Here is an 8,382-nt window from a genome sequence, read left to right on the forward strand (position 1 = left end):
TTGGTTGCTAAAAACAGCTGCTTGCATCTGGAAACAATGGCGATGAGAGTGGTAAGACTAAACCAAAACAGTAAAGTTTTCAAAACAATGAACTGAAGGAGGCTAAAAAGCTCATAGGAATTGCAGATTTCATGACAATCTCTGTCGCTTCGTCACTAAGTGCAACCTCCTTCGTATTACACATAGTCATTTAATCCATTGTTAATATATTGATTAGGGCAACATTAAGGCTACCTTCCCAAACCTGAGATAAAACCAACTTTTACACGTGTTTGACTTCAGCTTGTCTTTCAGCTTTATATACAGCTGAAACGTCCGTAAAGAGTTCTTTTTATATGTGATTAAACAAATTCATACAAAATTCATCCAAGTCATCATTGACAGTATACAGATAAGTGTAAATAAAGACTCTCAGATCTCTCAGTCTGCCAGCATTCATCATAATAAATGCGGTGAGTCAGATCACCCTCTGAGTCATTTCAACTGCTCCTCTCAGCCTCAAATGACCTGAAACTCCAGACTCTAATTGGCATGCAAGCAAAATTCTTACTAGCTGGCCTCTTTGTCTCATGTGTTTTTGCAAAAAGAGTTTAGTTAAGAATTATTGTTCCCAGTGTAACCAATTAAAATCCAGACAAACAAGAGGTCTTGCACTGCGATAGGTCAAAAGTACATTGCACAGCACAATACTTATATATATATATCTGAAACAAAATGCACGTTTTTTTGTGTAATATTTTCCATTAATGCTAAATTTGCAGTACAGTCTGGTTAAATTGATACTGTAAACAGAAAAAATAGAAGTTAAATATTATACTGGTCAATCATCATAGCATGTCAAGGTCCTTGTACAGTGATTATCACTCTACATGTGACTAAAATTAATAACTTGACTTGTTTTTCTATACTTTCATCTGATCCTGCACTTGCATTCATTTGAACTAAAGGGCAAAGGCAAAGGAAATATTTGCCATGTCGTGTTATCACTATTATCACTCCCACTCATAACCAGGGTTTGAATCTTAGCTACACTATAGAGAAAATACCTCCTACGCAGTTTACCTCTCAAAAAGCATTTAAAAAGTGATGGTACCTAAAGTAGAAGGAAAGATTAAAAACAGCTCAAATGTGATTTTCCAGAGGCTTTACAGAATGCATCAACAAACTGTTGCATGGCAGAAAGGGAGCTTTGTTGACAACAACCTCTGCAAATTCAACACAAATGGAGGTTTGGTTAAATCAAAACAAAATTTCTGGGAATACAAATCATCCTTTTAATATCCAATAAAAAGAAAACTTATGATCTTGGCAACAGTCAAACAGAGTAACGTCCCACTGTCCAAACAAACACAAATTGGCCAATTTTATGACAAAAGAGGACATAGTTTTAACCACAATGCTAAATTTATAGAAGATGGTAGTTGAAACAACATCAAAAATCCCACTATAAAACTTTCCCCTGGTAGCACAACTGCATAGCAACCACACAGTAGATGAAAACATCTATTTTATACTTACATAAATGTTAACCTTAACTTTAACACTGCAGAGAGAAGATGGTGTGTAACAGATTATAAATGGCACTTCAGCCAACTAACATGAATTACTTCATTATTCTGAACTTTTTTTTATGGGTGTCAAATAATATAATATTTCATTTTTTCTGTTTTTTTAGCCATACCAAAGGCGTCTGTTGGTCGGTCAGTCGGTCCACCACTTTGGTTCACACTGAAATATCCCAACAACTACTGGATGGATTGCCATGAAATTTTATACTGATATTCATGGTCCCTGAACAATGTATCTTTGTGACTTTGGTGAGCCCCTGACTTTTGCTTTAGCACCACCATGAGACTGACTATTTTTTTTTGTTTTTAATATCTTGACAACTATTGGAGGGGTTGCCATGAAATTTGACATTCATGGTCCCCAGAGCCTGATTGTAAGACCTGCAGTGATCTCCTGACTTTTCCATTTGCCCAATATATTTGTTTTATACCAAGTACATTACCCATTAACCTAATGACAAACCCTAGCTGTATGTGTGTTTAGTGTTAATTAGCAAAGGCAAAAAGCTTGGTTTAGCATGTATAATTGTTAGCATGCTGTGTATTGTCATGATAATCACTCATGTGGTGGCAGTGATGATCTACAAGTCCAGTATTGATTGTTAAGGTTACAGAGGTCAATCAAGTTTTGGACTTCATGTTAGCAACATAACATCATGTCTGAGCTCTTTTCCTTGTTACAAAGTAAGGAATAAAAGATGGTGGGGTGAAAACTCTATGTTGTCTGTTGTGAGAAGCAACATGGATAATTTAAAGTCACCAGAAAGCTTCAAATTCACTGAAAATGTTGACAGAAACTGGTGCACATTTAAGCAGCAATTCCTGTGATACATCACAACTGTCGGACTAGACAGTAAACCTGGTGCACAGATGATTGCATTGTTGCTAACTGTGGCTGGCACACAGGCCATTGAGGTATGCAACACATTTGTGTTTGACAACCCGGATGACAAGGACAAAGTTAGGGTTAAGGTACTCAAAAAGTTTGATACCCACTGCTCTCCTAAAAATAATGACACCTACGAATGGTATGCCTTTCATTCCTGGATACAGGAGCAACATGAGCCTTTTGACAACTTTTTGACTGATCTCAAGTTGAAGGCACAAACATGCAACTTTGCAGACCTCAGGAACTCTATGATATGTGACCAGATCATTTTTGGTATTTATGACAAAAAAGTCAGAGAGCATCTGCTGTGATGTAGCTCACAATGGAGGAGGCTATTAAAATATTTCAAGCTTGGGAACATGGCACAGCAGCATGTTAAGACATTTACTGAAATGGTGGCGGGTGCCTCTGTCACTATGGAGGAGACAACTGATGGCACCATGTCCTTTAAAGGGAAAGGACCTGGATATCCTGCGATCAAACCAGCAAAATAGACAGATGGAGCATACAACTGCAAACAATGTGGGTTGCGACATCAACCAAAGCAGTGCTCTGCATTTGGTAAGCAATGTTCCAAGTGCAATGGCAAAAATCACTTTGCAAAACAGTGTTTCTCCAAAAAGAAAGACAGACATAAAGGACGATTTGTCAGTGTAGCACAGGACACTGATCTGAGTGAGACGTTCTTTGTTGGCATGGTAAACTGTGAAAATACACCAACAAATGAGGATACAAACACTAAAAACCCATCCCTGCAAGATGATAAATGGATAACACCACTGGATGTAAATGGTACTGTTGTCACATTGAAGTTGGATACTGGTGCCTATGCAGACTTGATCAGCATGTCTGATACTGCAGCAATGAAAGACAAGCTGAAAATACAGAGAAAAACATTGCCACTAAAAGACTATGATAGAAAAGAAATTGACTGTTTTGGCATATGCAGACCAAAAGTTAAAGTGAAAAAGTACATAATGTGTTTTTCTGTCTTGTTGTTGCTGAAGGGCACAATGCACTGCTAGGCAATGAAGCCTGTGAAAAGCTAGAACTAGTTAAAAGAGTGTACCACATTTACTTTAACAATCCAGATGTTCCTTAATGTTTCTAGAAGGCTAGGCACACTACCCTATACATATAAAATCCAGCTAAAGGAAAATGCACAGCCTATTTTGCATGCTGCACGCAGAGTTTCAGCACCACTCAGAAATCATCTAAAAAAAGGAACTGGACAGAATGACCATGCTTGGAGTAATCAGGAAGGTTCAAGAGCCCGCAGATTGGATTAACTCCATGGTATGTGTCACTAAAAAGACAGGAGACCTGAGAGTGTACATGGACCCAAAAGATTTGAATGAAAAAATTAAACGTAAACACTATCAGATCCCAAAGCGTGGGAAAATCACCAGTGAAATGGCAAATGCCAAGTTCTTCACAAAACTTGATGCATCTCAAGGCTTTTGGCAACTGAAACTGGATGAGGACAGTACAAAGTATTGCAATTTCAACACCTTTTGGCACATATTGCTTTCTGAGACTGCCATTTGGAATAGTGTCTCTGTCAGAAATATTTCACAGAGCAATGGAACATGTCATTGAAGAACTGGAAGGCATTCGTGGCTGACATCATCGTCTAGGGATCCACACTCTAGGAGCACAATGAGCGGCTGACAAAAGTGCTGCAGAGAGTCCACAAGAATGGCCTGAAACTCAACAAGAAGAACTGCCAGTTTGGTGTTCAAAAGATTGTATTCCTTGGGGATAAGCTCTCAGCTCAAGGAATTCAGCTGGATGAAGAGAATGTCAATGCTACATTGGACATGGCGGGGCCAACAGACAAAAAATGAATACGAGACATCAAGGAGATGATTAACTTCATCAGCAAGTTCCTTCCCAACCTGTCTGCAAAGACATCTTCCATGCATGAGCTCCTGCACAAAGAGAATGAATTTATGTGGACATCTACAGCAGAGCAAGAATGGCAGGTTCTCAAAACCACACTAACAACAGAGCCTGCGCTTACTTTCTTTGATCCAAACAAACAGCTTAAAGTGTACACAGATGCCTCTGAAGATGGTCTGTGTGCGCTGCTACTTCAGGCTGAAGATGGCCACTGGAAGCCTGTGACATATGCATCCAGGTCCATGACCGACACTGAACATCATTATACACAAATCACTTCCTAACATGACTATGGAGACAGACCATTGTCCATTGATTGCAATAATCAAAAAGAACTTGAATGAAACGTCTCCCAGAATTCAACACCTCATGATAAAGTTGCAGAGGTTTGATTTCGACTTGATCTACACACCTGGCAAGTACTTGGTGTTTGCAGACACTCTATCATGAGCACCCACAGGAAGTGGTGTGAGCTCAACTGAAAAAGATGTTGAAATGCATGTAATATGATTTCAGCTACTCTTCCTGTGTCAAACACAAAGTTGATGCAAATAGCAGAAGAAACTGACAAGGACACAGTTGCAAATGGTCTTGGAAAACATTCAGAATGGATTGCCTCCAGGTTCCTGTCCTTTGTATTATCACATAAGTGTTGTGGATGGTCTGCTACTCAAACAGAACAGGATTTTCATACCACACAGCTTGAGACAGGACATGTTGCAAAGAATTCATAAAGGCTATCTCGGTGTGGAGAAACGCAAAAGACAAGCGAGTGAAGCTGTTTTCTGGCCTGGAATAAAGACATTGAGACACTGATAAGTGAATGTGAAATTTCCCAAAAACACAGAAACAGGCAAACTAAAGAACTGATGATGGTTGGCTGACCTACCAACCGCTCCATGGGACAAAGTTTGAATAGACCTTTTCATCTCAAAGGCAAAGATTATTTGGTAGTCATTGATTACTATTCAGAATTTCCTGAGATGGCACATTTCAAACACATCTGTAAGTTGTGTCATTACACATGCCAAGTCCATATTCGCAAGGTATGGCATACCCAGTACTGTTGTGAGTGATAATGGCCCATGTTTCTGTAAAGGGTGGAAGGACTTTTCCACACACTATGACTTCTGACACAAGTCCATCCTCAGTCCACTGGTAAGGCAGAAAAGGGAGTTCACATCCTGAAGCAGCTCCTGAAAAAGGCTGCAGATAGCAACTCTGATCCATACCTTGCCTTACTAAAGGCCTTACATAAGGCAAAGTATGTATGGTTGTTAGGCACTCCGCTCTGCATCGTGCCTAACAACACCCCTAAGCTGCTCTAAAATCACTGTAAAGCACTTCCTCATGTGGCTTATTGCTTTTATAAAATGGTTACAGCATATACCTGGCAAGGTCTCATAAAATAAACACACATTAACAAAAACTGCAATCGTTTCTTGATAACAAATAATCATTCTTTTGCCAGCGACATTTAGCAGAATGGTTGCCAAGCAGCACACAGACGCAGTGGAAGAAAGAGCCTAGCTTAGCTCCAGTTTGGTGATCGTTTTAAAATCAATAGCCTGGTCTTTCTCAGCACACCAGGTCTGAAAACAGTGAATGGACCACACAGTCTGTTTAACAGTCCTTCATTTCTCAACTTTTCCAGCTCTTCAATTTCTCTCTCATTAATTTCAGCGTCTCTTTTTTAAAGATTTTCCTCCTCTATCCTGTCCATCTCTTTCCACCACTCATCCACACTTAGCCCACCCAATATATCAAAATTCACAGAAAAATCTGATGTTTTGAAACAATTTGTACAAGTGACTAATTGGCGCAGTAATTTGTAATGCAATCACAGGTGTGTGTTTATGAATATTTTACAATGACTTCAAGCACAGCTCAGCCAATCATAATCAAGGACCAGAACTATCTGTTTTATAATCACATAGAGGCTCACCTCTACAGTGTGGCCTATCGCCTGCTGAATTATTGATGAACAGAAAACTTCGGACCACACTTCCCTGTTGCTTGCAACAACAGCAAAGTGCAATGCTGAGAAAAAAAAGCCTTTTAAAATTAAACTGAAACAAAAGTCATTTTATGACCAATCCTCATCATATCTTGAACTGCTGTCAAGAAATGATGTGGTCAGGATAGAAGGTCCAGATGCTTGGAGCCGAAAAGCAACAGTGCTCCAGGAAGTTGCTCCAAGAACATACGCAGTGAGGAAAGAGGATGGACATGTCTTCAGACAGAATCGTCGCAGTCCTCTAAAAACCAAAGAGACTGTACAAGACGCCAAGCCACTGAAGCCAGTGACGTGTCTGAGTCAACCTCTCCACCAGCTGAGACTTGTAACATGAACTTTCACACAGACTTGTGCACGAACACAAACACACAAGACACACGAGTGTTAAGGAGATCTAAAAGAGATGTTAAGAAACCTGACAGACTTGTGAAATAAAAAAAAGAGAATGTTTAACAGAAAGGGAATGCAAACATTCCTGAGATTTGAAAGTAGATAGTGAAATGTGAATTTGTAAAAACAAAAGCAAAACACAATAAAACAAAAAAATTATTACAGTTTAATCTCATTTTGTATTTTCTCAAGATATTTGCCAAATCAGCATATCTTAAAGTAAGCAAGTTATTACTGTTTATATCTTGTCGCAAAATTGTTGTGAGATTGTTTATTGTTTTTGTGTTTTCCTCAAAGAAAAGGGGATGTCATGATATGTAGTTAATCACTCATGTGATGACTAATAGGTGGCAGTGATGGCCTACATTTCCAATATTGATTGTTAAGGTTACAGAGGTCAATAAGGTTTTGGACTTAATGTTAGCAATATAACATCATGTCTTAGCTCTTTTATTTATTACAAAATAAGGAATAAAACATCTATAATTTGGTGAACCAGGTTAAAACATGTTCGCACTGTCACTGTGAAAATGTTAGTATGCTGATGTTAGCATTTAGCTCAAAGCATTGCTGTGCCTGTATAGCCTCACAGAGCCGCTAGCTGTTAACTTTTAGTCTTGTTAATTAACCAGACTGCAACTGGACAGATTGTATTGAATTTTGGTATTGACATTCATGGTCCCCAGAAGACCATTTCTAGTTACTTTAGTGAATCCTTGACCTTTCCTCTAGTGCCACTATGACCTCAACATTTCCCTCGACCAACATAGCAAGCTATGCTGAAAACTAATGGCCAGACATGAAATTCTCAGTGGATATTCATTTTCCCTAAAGGATTAATCATTATGTTTTTGGTGCAAGGCAATGACCTTCCCACAAGCATAATCATTATACCAAAATTTCCCCTTGTGCATAAGAAATATCAAAACCTAATAGGCAGATTGCCATTCAATTGACTGAGTACATTAAATTCATGCTCCCCAAAGGATGAACCCTTTAAGTTTTGGACACTTGTTGAGCTTTCCTCATTTACAGCCAGAAGGTTAAACTGTCTTTGTACATGTGAAATATTAAACCCTATTGGAAAATACTTATATTGATATATGAGTATTACTTTTCTTTTCTTCATGGAGAGTTCACCACTTTTTATACCACCTGACTCACTCTATAATGTTTAATGGCTTAGAGCGTAGGCTTTACCTAAATCCTTCCTTAACATTTAAAAGCTGTGGAAATCTTGAGCTTCTGCAGGAGTAGACCTGCCAGGAGGAAAAAAACTTCCTCTATGAAAGTTTTATGTGATGATACCCATACATGTGTGTGCGTGTGTGTGTGTGTGTGTGTGTGTATGTGTGTGTGCGTGCGTGCGTGTGTGCGTGCGTGTGTGGTGTGACATAGCAGGTTGTACTGAACTGTATTCCATTAGGAGAACTCACCATGTGGCTGCAGTTAGGAGAATGAGTGTAGTTTCACTGGTGTATAGAAATGGATATCCTCCCCACCCCCACCCCCACCATCCCCGTCTCCCTCTCTTTTCGGGCAAACCCTTTGCCGCTCTCTTTGGGACCCACAAAGCCTCCGAACAATAGATGCAGTGTACTCAGGACTGTCACTGA

The sequence above is a fragment of the Thunnus thynnus genome, chromosome 16 (assembly GCF_963924715.1).
Source record: "Thunnus thynnus chromosome 16, fThuThy2.1, whole genome shotgun sequence".
NCBI lineage: Eukaryota > Metazoa > Chordata > Actinopteri > Scombriformes > Scombridae > Thunnus > Thunnus thynnus.